The 20,622-nt window shown below is 32.7% G+C and overlaps 1 protein-coding gene across 3 annotated transcripts in view; it reads right to left on the reverse strand.

Annotated features, from left to right (window-relative positions):
* The window catches only part of SPOCK3 (SPARC (osteonectin), cwcv and kazal like domains proteoglycan 3), a 497,922-nt gene that overhangs the window by 364,273 nt on the left and 113,027 nt on the right, over positions 1–20,622 (reverse strand). The gene's annotated exons all lie outside the window — the stretch shown is intronic.

Below are 20,622 nucleotides of genomic sequence, written 5' to 3' on the forward strand. Positions count from 1 at the left end.
AAGAAAAAATATTTCAGGGGCGCCTGGGTGGCTCAATGGGTTAAGCCTGCCTTCCGCTCAGGTCATGATCTCAGGGTCCTGGAATTGAGCCCTGCATCAGGCTCTCTCTTCAGTGGGGAGCCTGCTTCTGCCTGTCTCTCTGCCTACTTGTGATCTCTGTCTGTCAAATAAATAATAAAATCTTCAAAAAAAAAATATCAGAAGCAAAAGGAAAAATGACTATTTTCTCAATTTCCCCTAAGGATAACATATATATAGTACCATTCAAAATGTGTTACAGAAAAATTAACACATAATGGATCCCTTAAGACATTCACAAACTTCAATTCAAATGAAATCACCTGGAGGACTTTTATAATAAATTTCTGGAATCAACCCTCAGTGGTTCAGATTAAACTGGTCTTGGTGGGTCCCTAGGGGGTTTAGTTGGTTAAGTGTCTGCCTTCAGCTCAGGTCATGATCCCGGGCTCCTGGGATCAAGCCCCATATCAGGCTTCCTGCTGGAGTCTGCTTCTCCCTCTCCTTCTGCCCCTTCCCCACTCGTGCTCTCTCTCTCTCACTCACTCTCTCTCAAAATAAAATAAAATAAAATAAAATAAACTGGTCTTGGGTGGGGCTTGAGAATTTACACTTCGTATAAGTTTCTAGGTGATCCTGATTCTCCTGTGACCTCACTTTGAGAGTCACTGCTTTAAAATTTTAGAGCTTCATCTTGTCTTGGAACTCTGCTGAGGAAAGGCCAGGAAACTTTAAAACATTTTTCTAATCATGAAGGAAACCATGTAGGCTGTCTTGCAAATAAGACCTTTGCAATATTTATATTATCTGAATAAATCATTTGCATTTTTAAGGTCAATTCAGGCATTATAACTCTTCACATATTTTAAAAAGTTCATTTTAAAAAATTGTAGCTGTTAACTACATTTGATAATGATTCATACCTTCACAGCTCTTGCAGTTGTATTAAACAGGTTGTAAATATATGGTTTAGTTTAGGTCATTTAAATATGCGGCTACACACTAAAAAATGAATTGTTTCTTTTTGTAGTTATTGTTTGTATGTCAAAAACCAAGCTTATTGTGTTCAATAATTTGCTAATTCATTCAAATAAATACATATTAAACTTGTACTTAGTTATTGGTGCTGGTATTATATAAGTAAAAGAATAATAAGTAAGACATTCACATGTGTAATTTACAATTAAGATTAAAAATAATTTTAAAATATAATATTTGAAGGGCGCCTAGGTGGCTCAGTTAAGCATCTGCCTTCAGCTCAGGTCATGATCTTGGAGTCTGGGGATAGAGCTTGGAGCTGCTGAGGAGCTTCTCCCTCTGCCTGGCCCTCTGTTCCTGCTCCTTCGTGTGCAAGCTTTCTCTCTCTCATAAATTAATAAGATTTTTTAAAAAATAAAATAAAGTATAATATAATATTTGAGGTAGCATATTTGGTAAAGCAGACAAAAAAGCCAGAAAGGAAATAAAAAATAACTGGGATGTTGCAATTTCAGATAGGATGTCTATGGAAGGCTTTCCACAGAAAGTGATGAGTTAAGCCTCAAGAGTTTCATCTCACTTTTCAAATTTTAGTTCGACAATGTTTATTTTTTTCTGATTTTTAAAAACATCAATTTAGAAATACCATACGATGCACCAATTACACTTCTATATATCTATCCAAAGAAAACAAGCATCAATTCAAAAAGATATGAGAATCCCTATGTTCATCACAGTTTCATTTACAATAGCCAAGATACAGAACCAGCCTCCGTGTCCACTGATAAATGAATGGACACACATACACTACGTAGGCATAAAAAAATAAACAAAATCTTGCCACTTGTTACAACGTGGATGGACCTTTCAAAATATGTCAGATAGGGACAAATATCATGTGATTTCACTTATACACATATCAAAAAACAGCAACAACAAACAGAAGAAAAATCAAGACTCATAGATACAGGAGAAGAGTGGTGATGGTCAGAGTGGAGGAGAGTTGGGCCGGGTGAAGCAGATTGAGAGGTACAAACTTCCAGTTATAAAATAAATAAGTCATGGGGATAGAAAGCACGGCATGGAACACGGTTGATATTATTGCATTAATTTCATATGGTGACAGACGGTAACTAAGCTGTGATAACCATCTTTCAGTGTATGCAAATGTCTAATTAGTGTGCTGTATACATGAAACTAATATACTACTGTGTGTCAATTATGCTTCAGTAAAAATGAAACAGTATGCATCAGTGAACCGGTAATTGTTATTCTCTCCATTTTACAGGCAAGGGAACTGAGGCTTAGAGTGATGAATAACTGGCCTAAATATATAATATTAAACAAGTGATAGAGCTGAGATTTGGACTCAGATGTATTTGAATAAGAGTTCTTTAAAATCATACAGTAAGTCTTCCATTTCCAAGACTGAAGTAAATCATTCACTCCCCTCTGGTGAATGGTTTTAATCACATTGTATTTTAACTGTTTATTTAGTTGTGCTTCCAACTAAATAATGAATTCCTTGCAGGCAGTCAGTGTGCCTTTTGTCGGTATCCACAGTGCCTAGAGCAGTATCTGGCACATTGTAAATCCTCAATAAATGTTTACTGAATGAAAAAAAAAAATCAAATTTGTTTTGTTTTGTGTATTTGTTTTCTAATTCCTTTAAACCTTACATGATACAGAAGTCATTATTTGAGAGGTTACTTTTGAAAATTTTCATGCCTTTTTTAAAAAAAAGGATTTACTTATTTATTTGAAAGAGAGAAGGAAAGAGCATGCGCAGAGACCTACACATGTAGGGGAGGGACAAGCCGGAGAGAATCCTCAAGCAGATTCCCCACCAGGTCTACTCAGGGATGAGGCTGGATCTCAGGATCCTGGGATCATGACCTGAGATGAAACAAAGAGTCTGATATTTAACCAAGTGAACCATCCAGGCATTCCCCTCCCCCTTGGAAAATTTACATGACTTTTATATATTACTATTATTATTATTATTATTATTATTATCATATCTTTTAAACAAATTCTAAAATCAAGGTCTTGGCAGCTTCAACCCATAATACTTAATTCTACTCTTTCAGTATATTTGGTAATTTTTAAATCCACACATAAGACTTCTGAAAAAATAAAATCATGAATGTTTTATTTTGTGAGGTTTATCAGAGCAAAATTTACATGCATAATGTTCACTCTTTTAAGTTTTTAAGTTTCTAGATCAATGAGTTTTATAAAGTGTATACTATGTATACTATGTAACTATACCACAATCAAGATACAAAGCAGTTTGTCACCTGAAAGTGTTTTCTCATAGCCCTTTGAAGTCGATCGCCTTTCCCCAGGTCTTAGTGACCCTTGACCTGTGTTCTGCCCCTATAGTTTTGTCTTTTCCAAAGTGTTATTTAAATGGAATCATAGAGTATATAAACTTTCAATTTTGGCATCTTTCTCTTAGCATAACACTTTTATGATTCTTCCATATTATTGTATATGTCAGTAGTCATTCTTTTATTTTCTTTTTATTGATAAGACTGAAATTCAATTGTATGTGTGTACCACAACTTACAAATCCATTCATTAGCGGAGGGACATTTGGGTAGTTTTCAATTTGTGATAATTATGAAGAAATCTGCTATGCATATTTTTGACAGGTTTTCATATAGACAGTTGTCTTCATTTCTGTAGGATAAATATTTAAGAGTAAGATTGCTGAGTCATGTAAGTGTAGGTTTAACTTCATTAGAAACTGAAAAATTGTTTAACATATTGGTTGAACCATTTTATAGTCCCACTATCAATGTATGAGTTACAATTGTTTTGCATTTTCATCAGCACTTGGGATTATTACTTTTTTTCTTAGCTGCTCTAATAATAATATTTAATGGTATTTAATGGTATTCAATGGTATATAATGGTATTTCATTTTAGTTTTAATTTACATTTTCATAATGACTAATAAACCCAGTCAACTCTTCATGTCCTTATTTGCTATCCATATCTCTTCTTTGATGAAGTCTCTATAAACAGATTTTGTCACGTAATATTTTTAATTTCTGAGGAATTATAAGGGGATATGAATATTTTTAGAAGAATTTTACTACCCAAGTGTAAGTAAACTCAAGTGCTTTAAAATCCAAAAATAATAACCTCACAATTAACATTACATTGTTATAATAAATAGTTCAGATCTGGCTAATAAAAAAGTGTTAAAGTAAAAATGGGGATATATCTCAGAGATCAATAATCACTACCTTTAAAACTTCAATAATTAATAAAAATCAGCCAGTTTTCAGCCACATAAAAGTGCCTCTGATTCCTATTACTTCATACTTGGCCAAACACTTACAAGAATTAAATATGACAGTTAAAACCATCATGTGTTTCAAGCATTTCACACTAAACTGCTACAACTGTCCCCTAAGGGACTGACCTGGAAAGCCTCTCTCACTTTCTTTTGCCTCAAACAACAAATAAAGAAAATGTATTCCACTCATATTAAATTACTGAAATGTTTAAGTACCTATGCAATATCACAAATAGTGTATTATTGACAATGAACTCATTATAAGCACTAATCAGACACTAAGCTATTAATTGATAATCAAGTGTTAAATATCTGCAGAATCAGAGATATTGAAAGTAACCATGAAATTATGCCCTTGTAAATTATTAATTATGTGATAAGCTTATATTGACTATCAGGGCTTGATTTCTTCATTTTTCTAATATTGATATCAATATCTATCTCACAGGGTTATTTAAAATGTAAAATCGTGTTCTAGACTAAATACTGATACTTAAATATTAATATTATCTCTATTTATATATTATTAAAATTATGAAATTCACATCCCTCAATAAGATGTAGTTTTGTTTAATGGTATAGTGGACACAAAATTTGGTGGGTTATACACAATGCTTCCATCAGAAACACATGCACAGTCTTGTGAATCATAGAGAATAACATAAAAGACATAAAATACTATAAAATTATTGTGATACTATGGGCAAATGATAAAATCCTAAAGAATATAGATATAGTGAAAATCTTCCACCTATCCATTTCTCTCTACCCATTTCCTAATTACTTATGTTATAGGAGAAACAATTTTTGACCTATATTTTGATGAATAATAACAAAATGAAATTATAGGAATTTTTCCCTCTAATGAAACAGTAAGAGGAAAGATGAGTAAGAATAAAATAATAGAACAATAGAGAAAAGAAGGAATTAAATTTTTTTCTACAAAAAGTTAGTAAAAATGTTTAAAAATTTTAATTTAGCACATTACAGTAAACATTCATCAAATACCAAATATGACCCATCAACTTCATAGGTAGCCAGAATTAACATCATTAAACCTACATATATCTATGAGAAGACTAGATGGTCTGAGAGATCTTGCTTCCATAAAATACCTGGTTGGTCGAGAAATCGTAAGACACATATTGTTCAATGTATTACTGAGCTTGCAAGAAAATCTCAAAAGGCAAATACACACACACACACACTCACACACACACGATGTTAAATCAATACACTAAAAGAAACACAAAGTTTAGGCTACTTTGGAAGAATTGACAAGTATTAGAAACCTAGATTCTTAATGTTTTTAGTTATGTAAGGAGAATAGTAGTCTAAAACCTGTTTGCATTATTGAGAGCAGTTGAGTTAGAGGCTCTTAAAAAAGTCAAGATACTTAAAATGAGTAATTACATATTATAGGAGGTCGAGCTGTAGAAACCACATTTACAGGCAAGAAAGAACCAATAAGAAATCCACATTGTGAAAAAAATTTAAAACAGCAATAATAATACTCTCTGCTATAATTTGCAACCATAGACTTTCTCTTACAAGGGTCCAATGCATGCCATACATTAATATACACTATTAACACTTTGTAGGAGTGTTAGGAGGATAGCCAATTAAAGTAGACTTAGATAGTGAATCTGCAGCAAATATTCTTTAAGATAAAAGCATGACCAAGGCAAGTTCCTCAGTTTCCTGAGACTAAGTTTAAGAAATTCATAATTATGTACCCAAACATGAAGGAACAAGCCAAAACTAGCCAAACAAGCCTAAGACAAAGAGATGACAATTAATAACTAACGAAAGAATTTAATTCTTCATGACCCAAAGTTTCATACATTAGCTTATGAGATTAATAATACATAATGTTTATGTATTAAAGGCATCAAGATAAATATATTATTCAAAAAAGCAAGCAACAAAGGACTATGTTACAAAGATTTGAAAAAGAGCCAATAGAATTTCTTGAAATAAGTTAAATAATTGCAAACATTAAAGTCTAACAGAGTATGTTATTTTTTTTTTAAGATTTTTATTTATTTATTGGACAGAGAGATCACCAGTAGGCAGAGAGGCAGACAGAGAGAGAGGAGGAAGCAGGTTCCCCACTGAGCAGAGAGCCCGATGCGGGGCTCGATCCCAGTACCCTGGGATCATGACCCGAGCCGAAGGCAGAGGCCCAACCCACTGAGCCACCCAGGCGCCACCAGAGTATGTTATTTTTTAAAAAAGATTTTATTTATCTGACAGAGAGAGAAAGAAAGAGCACACTCAGGGGGAGCAGCAGGCAGGGGGAGAAGGGGAAGTAGGCTCCCCACTGAGCAGAGCACCTAACCTGGGGCTGTGATCCCAGGACCCTGAGGTTACAATCTGAGAAGATGGCAGACACTTAACAGACTGAGCCACCCAGGCCCCGTAGAATATGTTAAGTAATTGATTAGAACACATAAAGAGATAATTAGTAAATTAGAAGCCATTCATAAAACCTTGATAGATGGATAACTACATTATATTTATAGAAAAGATGAAATTAAACGAAGTAATATACCATTTCTTTTTAAATTGATAGTTCATTCTAAAGCCCCAACATGATCTATTGATGAAATTTAAGTTTGATACCAAAAATCTTTCAGAAGTCAAAAAATCAAGAATATCTAGGAACAAAGTGGGAATGATTTGTCTTTACAGACACCAAGTTATGTTAAAAAGACATAAACACACAGTAATTAAGTAGTTTGATGTTAGTGTGAATAGATAATTCAAAGAGATTAGAAAGCTCAGAAACAGATGTATAAGACATCTTATATAAACTATATAAGACAGGTTGTTCACTGAAGATTGCTTTTCAAGACATTATTATGAAAATGGTCTGACAGACCAGGTTACCTGTAAAGAAGTAAATCAAATTGGATCATGATCTCATCCTTTATATACATAAAAATACTTCCTAAACTTTAAAATTAAAAGCAGAATATTGAAGATGTTTGTACTGCATTTAGAAGACTATCACTGTGACCACAAAATTAGTGAGATTTCTTTAAATTAGAAAGAAAAAAAACAAAAAACCGGAAAGAGGATATATTTACTAATTTAAACACATTAAAAATTCAAAGTTATGTCATCAAAGTTACTCATTAATAAAAGTATAAAAAGCAGCTACCAAGCAAGAGAAATTACTTGCCACATATAAAATCAAGAGCAACAACAAAAATGTGCAGATTTTTTTTTAAGTGGCAACTGAACAAAACCAGAAAATAAGTAAAAGTCATAAAAATAGACATTTCAGAGAACAGAAAGCACCAGTGGCCATAAAACAATTTTTTAAAAGTGTCAAAGTTATTAAGTCAGAAAAATATAAACCACATGCTATACTATTGTAAACCCAGTATACTGGCTTTTATTTATTTTATTGTTCTATTGATAATGCCAAGTGTTATTAGAGATGTAGACTTCTCATTATTCAGAGCTATGCACACTGTCACATTGCTAAATATGATGATATGCACATTCCATGATATACAATTGCTATTTCTTACTTTTCTTATCATTGATGTATAGTGTTTTAGTGAATGAATACTTCACCATACTATAATATAGAATATAAAATGTTATAGATTCTATTAATATATTTATTTACTGGAATTATACCTACAGAATATACAAAGGTCTTCTATCTTCACTTTTATTTGAAAACTCAAGGAATAATTTTATGTATATGTTCACTTTTTTATTCAAATGTCTATTAACTACTGAATGCCTTTTTTTTTTTTTTTGAAAGAGTGTACATCATAGGATGATATAGACAAAACTTCCTACCTTTGTGGAGCTTATAATATGATGGGAGTGAGAAAGACCACAATTTTTTCCCCAATAGATTATTTGCAGTATTACATTAGGTGTATGTTAGGATCTAATGAGAAGTATAAAAAATAAGAACAGGGCAAGGAGATTGGGAATGCTGGGCAGACTTCTGTTTGTAAAATGGCAATAGCCTCCCATGCGCACTCATAAAATATGGGATTGCTGACTTAGAATATATCTTCAATATTCAGTCAAATATTTTGTGTTCTTGAACTGCATTGTCATAGGTTAAGACAAAGTCCTCAGACATCAAAAATATAAAACAGTGTAAGTATCTACATTTCAAGCTTCTTATTCTATTATAACCACATGAACCTCCACAAAAAATATGTTTAAAATGAATAATCAATATTCAGTGCCTCAAGTCCTGGACAGGAGAAAAACCTGAAGATATGTGTATTACATTAGAAAAGCAATATACTTGAAAATAAAAATTATTCAGTGAAAGATTTGATTATCTGAGGGGTTTTGAAGTGTTGAGTGGAATCATATGAGGTTTAGATCCTAAGAAGAATTTTCCAACTATAAATTTCCATTTAAGTTTGTAGTTGTAAATTGGAAAGTGCACTGAATTTAGGGACCTATGACTAAGTGAAAATAACCTCAAGAGCTTTCATCTCCTTACTTAAAGAAGAAAAAGGAGGGGGAGGAGAGAAAGGGGCAGCAACAGCAGGAAGGGAAGGGGGTGTGCTTGAGATTATTCTCAAGGATTTCTCACCCTCTTATTTATTGTTATAAATACAATGAATTTAAGTTCTAAACATTTCATTTATAAATTACTCCTGTTCACCAGAAACTGTCCTTGATGTTACTTGAGAACTGGGATCTGGGCCCAAAGAGTTTTCATTTCCATTTTATTATTCAGTGGTTTCTATGAATGGTCCACATCTGTTGTACAAGGTCCTAAACAGTCTGCGCCTTACCTTCCTTTGGAGTTTTTCTCTATTCATTCTCTTCAGATCTCACTAAAATGTCATCTCAGAATCTCTCTCACCCTTCCTGAAGTTGTCCCATCACTCTCTATCCATTTAGACTGATTTCATTTTCCAGATAGCATTTTACCTGAAATTATATTACATATTTATTTATTTGGGTTTTAGGATCTAATAAAATAAAACAGATATAAAAATGAGGAATATATTATTTTAATTGCTTATAGTATTTATTGATTATTCACAATACAAATTGGACTCAATCACCAAAACAAACAAAAACTATCCCATCTAAGATTTTTTAAATTATGATAATACAGTATGGCAGGTATAATAAAATGAAGTAAATAATACATTTTTCTATTGTGATAGGCAACATTTAAAATTTTAGGATTTAGTAACTTAAGATGATGATGTTGATAGGAGGAAAATTCTAAAATAATTGAGCAGAATCAAAACCACCTAATCATTTTTTAAATATTTCTATCATTTATATGTAAAATTTTATAAAATTTACAAATGACTTGGCAAAGTAAAAAATGGAATGCACAGACCAAAAAAATAAATAAATAAATAAATAAAAAGGTCCTATTGTTTACCTGACGCTGTGAGGACTATGAAAATTGAAAAAGAGACCTCATTGTGGTCTTCAGGTTTGGTAAAGGTAATAATTTTAGGAGTTGGCTGTTCAATTAATGGATTACTCAATTTTGAATGAAAAATTCTCTCCATTATTCTTTACTGTTGGACATTTTACTGCTTATCAGTATCTCCCTCAGTGTATAGAGAAATGAAGTAAAAATAAGATGCAGAACTTTACCAATAGCACAGAACAGAACAGGATGTTTTTAAAAATAGTGACAAAGACATTGAAAGATCTGGCTAAAGTTAGTCTTTAGAATATTCTGGTAATTTATTCTCCAAGCTATCACTGTTCCCAATTTCCATAAAGAATTAAGAGCTACCTAAATTAAAAAGAAGATCAAAACCAAATCACTGCAAGTTTCAAATGCATTTTATCAAATCAGATCAATGCAATAATTTTGAGGACAGACAATTCATTGGAAGGCCATTAAAATAAAAAGAGAATGCTTACCAGGAGTATGTGGGGATCAGGGGGGAGGCTGGGACTATTACATAGGGAAATTAGAAGGAAATGATCCAGAAGGCACATCAAAGAGAATCTGCTTTTAATACTAAGGGGAAACCCCTTAAGATTCCCCTTCCATAAAAGGGGAACTCTTTACTTCTACTTTTCTCATTGTAAATGATAATTAAAATTGATTATTTACACAAGGAAAATGACATGCATTTATTTACCATAGCTTTAAAACAAGTAAGAGTTTGATCTACGGCTTCTGTGAAAAAGAACAGTTGTGATAAATTTCTTAAGCTATAAAGTATATGTAAATTTAATTATAAACAGACTAACCAAGATGTTACCACTTTTTCAATATCTCCTCAACTCTTTTCCATGAAAAGCTATTTGGAAAAATCAGTAAAGGACATAACACCCCATGCTGAAGAAGAAGTTTAACCCTGAAGCTTCTAGTAACAAAATAGTTTATAAATACATATTTCCTTCAGATATTGTTAATATAAATGCAAAATCTGGGTTTGGAATATAATGCTCATAGAATAAATTTTAAAACTCAGAAAAAAAATGTAATCAATAGTCACAATGAAATTGTCAGCTCTTGGATTCTGCTTAATGACAGCTATAAGGTTAGTGTAATAAATTAAAAAAAAAATCTAACAAAATTCTGTAAAATTCCATAGCAATAAAAGCACTTCTTTTTAAGAATCCATAAAAAATTTAAATATTGATGTCACAATCAATTTAAATGATTGACTCACAAGATATTATGCCATCATTTGTTTTAAAAATCACATATAAACTAGATCAAGTAAACTATTGTATTTGACAGAATGCAAACAATACAGAGTAAAAGCAAAAATCAGGAATTTTTATTGCCCTGAAATATGAATCAAGGCTATCGTCATTCTAAATCATTGTCACATATGATTACAGGAATTCAAAGAATAAACTCTATCTATTTAACTACTAGATTACTATATTGTACATAATGAAGACATAAGAGGTACTTATTTAACTTGTTTCTGTGTAATATTAATATATGTATAATTAATTACCAGGTAATTCAATTTACCATATTTGAAACCAGGGAATTTTTGTTGATCTTACCAAATATGAAAAAAATATTTAACCTCTCAATAGTTAAGATAGTTCTGCTTCTGAGAATTCTACTTGGAAGGATAAGCTATCATGACACCATGAAAAGCTGACAATTTTGAAAACCTTAGACTCTAATAACTACATGAGTTTTCTCTACTTGATTCACCAGATGAGCCTGGGGAAACATGGGGATTTCAATAACATCATGATTCTAAGAATCTGGATATAATTTTCTGTTTTTACTTTCTTCTTTTAATTTTAAAAGAAACAGAGAACAATACATCATGAAATTTCTACGGTTAGCCGTAACTCATGATTCTGAAATATATTAAGATAGCCTCTAATATGTTTGACTTTTCAAATGAAATTTCTATTATAAAACAGTATTAGATTTATAGAAAACTGAAAATATTGTACAGATTGTTCCTGAGTACCCCACATCCAGTTTCCTCTATTAATAACATCTCACAGCCTTAGCACTCTGCATTTCAAATCACCTATGTCTTCCCTGGGTTTGATCATACATTTCCTTTCATTGCTGAATAATACTCCACTATATATGTGTACAATATTTATATATTCATCTGTTGAAGGACATCTTGGTTACTTCTGGCTTTTGGTGATTATGTATAAAGCTGCTATAAACAGTCATGTACAATGTTTTTGTTGATATAAATTGATGGAGCCTACGATAAAATTCACTTAGTAAGAAACACCCAACTATTTTTCAAAGTGGCTGTAACACTTTGCATTCCCAGCAGCAAATGAATGAGAATTACTATTGCTCTGCACACTTACCAACAACTGAAGTCATTTTTTTTTTCAAATTTTAACCATTCTAACAGGCATATAGACGGTATTTAATTGTTCATTTAATTTTAAATTACCTACTGACAAATGATTTTGAACTTCCTTTCATATGATTAATTGGCATCTCTTCATCATTTTTGGTGGTGTTTGTTCATATTTTTGTCCATTTTTAAATGGATCTGTTCTCTTATTGTTGCATTTTAATAGTCCTTTGTTAATTATGGATACAAGTCCTTTAGTAGACATATATTTTGCAAATGTTTTCTATTAATTTGTGGCTTATCTTTCTTTCTCTTAGTAGTGAGTTTGACAGGGCAAAGGCTTTTTAGCTTTAATAAAGTCCACTTTATCATTCTCTTCTTTCATAGATTATGTTTTCAGTGTTTTATCTAAAACCTGATCATTAAGCCTAAGGTAATGTATTTTTTCCTATGCTTCCTTTAAAAAGCTTTATAGTTGTGCTTTTGCATTTAGGTCTATGATCCATTTCAAGTAAATTTTGTGAAAAGTCTATATTTAAATCTTTTTGTCTCTTTGTTCGTTTGTTTTGCATTTAGACCTCCAATTGTTCCAGCATTATTTGTTGAAAATACTATTCCTTTCTCCATTATATTGACTCTGCTCCTTTTTCATAGATAAGTTGATATATTTGTGTTGGTCTATTTCTGGATTCTTCTGTTTCCTTGACATAATAGTCTGAATGTTTGTTACCCCCAAAATTCATATGTTGAAATCCTAACCCCCAAAATTATGGTGTTAGAAGGTAAAACATTGGGAGTTACTTGGGTTATAAAAGTGGAGCCCTCATGAATAGGACTAGTACCTCATAAAAGAGGCTCCAGAAAGATCCCTTGCCCTCTTGCATTATTGGAGGACATGGTGAGAAGGCCCCAGTTATGAACCTGGGAAAGGGTGCTCACCAGAATGGTACCTTGATCTTGGACTTCCAGACTCCAGAACTGTCAAAGTAAATTTCTTTCTACCTAATCTGTAGTATTTTGTAATAGCAGCTTAAGCAGATGAAGGCAACTATATATGTATTGTTTTTGTCAATGTCATACTGTCTTCATTTTAGTAGTTCTGTAATAATACCTCTAATATGGTACTGTAAGTCTTCAAGCTTGTTTTCCTTCTTCAGCATTGTGTTAATTCTTCGTATATTAAGCTTAGAAGTTTAGAATCAGTTTTTCTATATAGTAAAAAATAGTTTTCTTAGGAAAATGAGAAAGCAAGCCAAAGCCTAGGAGAAAATATTTGCAAAATACATATCTGACAAAGGACTATATCCAAAACAGGAAGAAAAGAAAGAAAGAAAGAAAGAAAGAAAGAAAGAAAGAAAGAAAGGAAGGAAGGAAAGGAAGGAAGAAAGAGAGGCAAACCTCTTGATAATCAATAAGAAACAACGTGATTTAAAAATGGGCAAAAGCTCTGAATAGACACATCACTGAAGAATGTATATAGTTGGAAATAATCATATGAAAAACTGCTCCACATCATGTGTAGTCAGAGAATTGCAAATTAAAACAAGATATCATTATCCACATTAAAGTGTTCAAAATCCAATATACTGACAACATCAACTGCTGGCAAGAATGTGAAGCAGCAGGAACTCTAATTCCTTGCTGATAGAAATGCAAAATGGCATAGACACTTTCCAAGACAACTGGAAGTTTTATACAAAACTAAATACATTCTTACTTATAGTCCAGCAACCACTCTCCTTGGTATTTACCCAAATGAGTTGAAAATTTATATCCACCCAAAAAACTATGCCATAAATACTAACCATAAATACCATGAGTATTTATGGGAAATTTATTCATAATTGCCACAACTTAGCACCAAACAGGATGTCCTTCAGTAAGTGTATAGATAAACTGTGATAGATCCTGATAACTGAGTATTATATAGCACTAAAAAGAAATGAGTTATCAAGTTATAAAAATACATGGAAGAATCTTAAATGCATGTTACTAAGTGAAAGAAGCCAATCTGAAGAGGACATATACTGTATGATTCTAATTATAGGACATTTTAGAAAAAGAAAAACAATAGAATTAGTAAAGAATGTCAGTGGGTTACCAGCGTTAGTGAAAAAGGAGGATGAATAGGCAGAGCACACAGAATTTTTAGGTCATCAAAATTATTCTGTATGTTACCATAATGGTAGACACAGGTTAATTATACATTTGTTCACACCTGCAGAATGTACAACATCAGGAGTGTAAACTATGGATTTTAGGTAATTAAGATGAGTTAATGTAGGTTCATTGATTATAACAAATGTGCCTAGTCCAAATTTTAATAACGGGAGAGGCTCTGCATGTGTGAGGGTCAAGGATATATGGGAAGTCTCAGTATCTTCTGCTAAATTTTTCTGGGAGCCTTAAACTTCTCCAAATAATGAAGTCTATTTTAAAAAGTAGCTTTCCCTGATTTTGTTTGGGTTTAAACTGAACATGTAGATAAAACTGGGAAGAATGACATATAAATAATATTGAGTCTTCCTACCTATGTACTTGGCATATTTCTCCATTTACTTAGGTCACTTTATTTATTTCATTTAAGTTGTATTCCTTTCACTTATATATTCTGTAAATATTTTGTTAGATTTATACCTAAGTGTTTCATTTGGTTGGTGATAGTGTGACTTTGTTTCTTTAAAGTCAAATTCTAATTATTCCTTAAGATATATGGGAAAATAATTAGCTTTTGTATATTTGTTTTAAAATATTTTATTTATTTATTTGATAGACAGAGATTACAAGTAGGCAGAGAGGCAGGCAGAGAAAGAGAGAGAGGAGGAAGCAGGCTCCCTGCTGAGCAGAGAGCCTGATGCAGGGCTCCATTCCAGGACCCTGAGATCATGACCTGAGCCAAAGGCAGAGGCTTTAACCCACTGAGCCACCCAGGAGCCCCTAGTGTTGTGTATTATTCTTGTAAGCTATATTGTCTTGTACCTTTGCTCATAGTGCTGGAAATTTTCTTGTCAATATATTGCGATTTTCTACTTATAAAATATTCTCATCTATGAATAAACACAGTGTATTAGTCATGGTTCTTCAAAGAAAAAGAATTACCAGGAAATAAATAAATATATATATATAGATATATATCTATGACATATAAATAATATTGAGTCTTCCTATTTATGTACTTGGCATATTTCTCCATTTACTTAGGTCACTTTATTTATTTCATTTAAGTTGTATTCCTTTCACTTATATATTCTGTAAATATTTTGTTAGATTATAGAATATTTATAACATAAATATTATGTTAGATCTATATATAGAGAGAGAGATCTATATATATATATATATATATATATATATATATCAACTCAAAGTTATAAATTCACTTCTAATAAAGAAAGATGAAATATTCTCAAAACAGTTTTAATCTTTCTATTTTATTTATGCTAATTATTTCTATTTACTGCAGTTTTTCAAAGATTTTATTTATTTGACAGAAAGAGACAGCACAAGAGAGGGAACACAAGCAGGGGGAGTGGGAGTGGGAAAGAGAGGAGCGGGCTTCCTGCCAGGCAAGGAGCCCGATGCAGGGCTCAATCTCAGGACCCTGGGATCATGACCCAAGACAAAGGCAGACACCTAACCAACTGAGCCACCCAGGCACCCCTGCATTTGCTCTTTAACACCTCTTTTACTGCACTCTAGTTTTATGTGGACATGTAAATAATTACTTTTTTTTTCCTTCCTTGCATATTAATAGTATTTCTCCTCTAGTGTCCTTCCTATTCTCTCTCCTCTTGACTATGGTTTTCCCTCAATACTACACCTCAGAGTCTATGTCTTGCATCTCTTTCTATTATAATGAGTTACTATTGCATCAACCTCACTGGTGTGTTGGTAAGATGTCAGTGAGGGAAAGTATTCTATTACCTTATGATGAAATCTCAGTCTTTTATTGTGCCTATATCTCTTGTTTGTGACTTTCATAAATGTTTCTCCAGTGGTAGAGTTTTTCTTCTCCTTTCAGGAGTAATAGGAAAGCTCGAGTATCCATTAGTAAGAGATATGTCCTTATCCTACAGCCCTAGAAATGGGCTTTTGTAAACACTATTCCCCTGAAGACTAGTCTTTGTTACGAAGAATGCTCTGGGTATATAAGTAAAACACACCATGGAGTTGGTTCCCACTAAGACAGCCTACACACAGGAGTGTCTGCATTCTTAAGTGTCTGCATTCTTCACTCTGTCTCCAAGAATTTCTCTCAATGACTGTTTAAGTGTTCCTACCAGTTAATGGTTCACAGGTTCTGTTCCAGGTAAGAAGATCAAATTGTAATTTATTTAAAGAAATTTTTACTTGTAATTTTTTGGATAATAATTCCCCACTTAATAAAACATTCTACAGTTACAAGATTAATCCTGATGTACCTCTCTCTCTTTTTTTTTCTTTAAATATTTTATCTATTTGTTTGACAGAGAGTGAGGCAGGCAGAAGGTAAAGCAGGTTCCCCCCTGAGCAGAGAGCAATGTGGGGCTCAATCCCAGAACTCTGGAATCATGACCTGACCCAAAGGCAGACGCTTAACAAACTGAGCCACCCAGGCACCCCTTGATTCACTACTCTTATCATCTCATCGCCTTGTCTAAATCTTTAAATCTCCTCACTGTCTACAGAAGGAAATAACCAAGTTTAAGCAACTTCCCACATCATTTTTTGCTCAGTTTTACATCTCTGGTCCTCTGACTCAGCTGAGCCTCCTGTTCTAGAATTTTAATTTATACCTGTTCCCGTCTCCTTCTTGATAGTCCATTCTTACCCTTGAGACTGTCACCAACTCCATATTTTAGCTATACTTTGATGGCCAACCTCATTCCAATTTTCCATAGAGGCTTTTCAAATCCCTCAGAAAAAAACAAAGAAACAAACAAACAAAAACCTTCATTCTTTTTTTTTCCCTAAATACCCAGGTTATTTTGCCCATAACTTTGTGATGCATGGAGCTTCTTCTATCAAAGATCTTATGGTTCTTTATCTCATGAGTTATTTTTTTTTTACTAAGTTCTATGCCCCTAGAAGTCAGGGATCACTGTCTAATCCATCTTTATAATCTCCAAATCACCAAGTAAAGTTCTTCACCTAGAATATCTATAATAATTATGTTCTTAAAGAGTAAAAATAGAGTAATTGGTTTTGATTCTTTTTAGAGAATTTTTCCCATTTATTTTCATTCTGCATGCCATAGTTAATATACAATTATAAATGTGAATCTTGGTTCATGTAGTGAAACCAAGACAAATTGCAACATTTCAATATTTCCTTCATTTGTCAGTAATAGGTTTATGTTTTTAATTTATTTTTACTTATGTATTTAAAAAGTACTTGGAGTTAAATATTGCAAACTTAAAATAGCATAAATTTTCTGATTTCTTACTGAAGTGATTGTAAATGTCTAAAAATGTAAGCATACAAAGGACACATATAATGCAGATCAGAGCAAAAAAGACATATCAACAGAACTTCTGTTGCTGAAAATTAGATGCATATGTGATGTGACTTAGCAAATCAGAGGTATATGGAACCTGAATCCTGCAGAGTTGGAGTGAATGTAAAGCAAGCATATTTGACTGGCAGGACACTGTAAAGGCTCAGGAATTGGTAGCACACACAAAAAATTACTTTCTATTTTATCCTATGCATTTACACAATGAGTTTAAAGCTTCTCGTGGTCAGGGTTTGTCCTTTTCCTTGCCCCCTGAAACCAACAAAGAGTGTTGCAAAAAGGACGGGTCATTAAAAATTGTTACATCTTTCTACTTTTTTCCTTTAATGTAGAAAAATCTTGAATGGCATTTAATGGACTTCGATTCAAATCACATCTGCTAGTACCCACAATTTTTTCTCTACTTGGTTTGATTTTTTTTCTCCTTTTTCAATAATTCACATATTACTTCATAGAGAAAATGATATTAGTATATTCAAAATCACTTCAGAAAATAGTTGAAGATCTTATCAAAGTTGAAGAACAATTTGACATATTAATTTCTTTCTACATGGCATTCAATTATGTAGTTTGGTCTGTTCTCTCAAAATTAGAATAAACTAGTATCACCCAATCCTTATTTTTTGTCTTATAATATGCTCAGAAGTTCATTTATTCTCACATTTTGTATCAATTTATGCTTGTGCTACTGAAACATAAGCCTGTCCTCTTCAAAGTGATGAATCTCAAATTCCCACTATCAACTTACTTCTTATGAAATATTTTATTTCCATCAATAAATAATGTGATCCAAGGTGTACTTTTACCAAGGTCTCTTATCTCGGTAATTTCAAATGCCATTTAACCTATTGTTAGATGTTCTCTCTCTCTTTCTTTCTCTGACTACTGATCCCTTCTAACCAGCTTCTTCTATTCAGTAGCTGCCAACCTTCTCCTTTCTACAGCTAAAAGTGATTTTCTCCCTGCTTGCTTAGCTCAGTGATGAAAAAAATATCATGAAAGATATCTGTCCATATCTCCCTCCACTTCTCTCCCTTTCTACTTCTTTCTGTCTCTGCCTCTGTCTCTCTTTCTCTCTCTCTCACACACACAAATACTACTTCATTCTATCTCAGAAAATTATTTCTTAGATTTAATAAAGAGTTAATGTCAATTCAACTTTATCTATCCATCCCAATCCTCTGCATCAAGAGACTGCAGCAATAATTAGAATATATAAAAAGGGTAAAAATAACAATTCAAAAGCATTAAATGTACTCTAATAAAAAAAGATGAAAATATTTTCAGTTTTAATGTGTCTATTTTATTTATACTAATTATTGAAATGTTTGTTAGTTTATGAAGAGATGATATGTTAAGCAAAATACTCATCAATCAGATCATTTTATTCCCAAACCAAATTATTTCCAAACAAGTAACCGATGAAATCTATTTCCAAAATTTATACCTGAGAAACAAAGCACGTTGCAACATTAAGCAAATCTTCATAGTTTCTTAACATTTACATAATGACTTTCTGGGATTTAACCCCTAAATATGTTGACATCAGTCTCAAATTCCCATTCTATTCTGTAAGGCCCCTGCATATATCTCCTGAAACTGCTGTATAGTGACATTCAAAATCCATTATCAGGCTTTGGTAAAACTGCCTATATTAACCTCTAGCTCAACATTCTTATCAATATTTTTCCTATTTGAAACTGTCTCTCCACTGAGGATATCACTTCTCCTAAAGTCTTCTCAAGTGGTGGTTCTTGCCTCCATTGCACTCTTTCCACAAAAGCCTGGGTGGCAAGAAAAAAGGTTGGGGGAGGTGAATGGGGAGAGTAGCTGTTCCTCTAGATTCTCAGAAATTGTCACAAGACCTGTAAATCATTGCTAAAACCATGCTCTCTCCCCTTCTCCTTCCTAAAATGTCATGGTTTTGATAATAATCTTCAGAAATTACTTATCCTTGTTATACTCATTATCTTCCTCCATAATTATAATATTTTTCTTACTCTTTTGTGTGTCCTCTTATTTCTTGAAAACTTATAACCCCGACAACTCTTATCAAAATCCTTGATAATTTTATTATCTACACTGATGACTGTTGATCTTGGTATTTCACTCAGCTCCTCGATGGCCATTTCTTCAACAGGTTTGCCCTCCACATACTTCAGCTACTCACATAATCATGCCTATGTTTTTTTTTTTTTTTAAGATTTTATTTATTTATTTGACAGAGAGAGAGATCACAAGTCGGTGGAGAGTCAGGCAGAGAGAGAGAGAGAGAGAGAGAGAAGCAGGCTCCCGCTGAGCAAAGAGCCCGATGCGGGGCTCGATCCCAGGACACTGAGATCATGACCTGAGCCGAAGGCAGCGGCTTAATCCACTGAGCCACCCAGGTGCCCCATGCCTATGTTTTTAATTACCAATAATTGTCACTGCTTTAAAAGAACTCAGCCGAAATATCCTACTGACCAACCACTATTTCCCTTTTTTCCAGCTTTCTTCCAAAAATCCCTCTGACCCACTTGTACTTTCAATCTATCATTAGAAAATTAAAATTAATGTTATAATAAATTCTATTATCAACCTCTTTTGGTGTATTTGTGTGTGTGTGTGTGTGTGTGTGTGCGTGCATATAAAGATAGACCTTGGGCATATCTTTAGGAATGGACTTCTGAATCATAGACTATAGGTAAGTCATACATTTTAATTCCACATACATTTTATACTCCATGATATTGTTTTTGTGCTTGAAGTTATGATTTACTTATATTTTCCCACATAATTTTTTCTTTCCATTACTCTATTCTTCAATGATTTTAGGGTTTTTCTCTGTTTTCATCTTTTTGCACCAAAAGAACTACTTTCAGTAATACTTTCAAATGAGAGTCTACAGCTGATGAATTCACTGTTTTACTCTGGTTCCAGATACTTACTTTATTCTTCAGTCCAAAAGATATGGGTATAGAACTCTTTTTGGCAGTAAAGGTTAGTCCATTATCTTCTGGCTTTCATCATTTCAGTTGATAATAGTTAATTGTCAA

The sequence above is a fragment of the Mustela putorius genome, unplaced genomic scaffold, assembly GCF_011764305.1.
Source record: "Mustela putorius furo isolate JIRA1106 unplaced genomic scaffold, ASM1176430v1.1 tig00000242_pilon_pilon_pilon, whole genome shotgun sequence".
Taxonomy (NCBI): domain Eukaryota; kingdom Metazoa; phylum Chordata; class Mammalia; order Carnivora; family Mustelidae; genus Mustela; species Mustela putorius.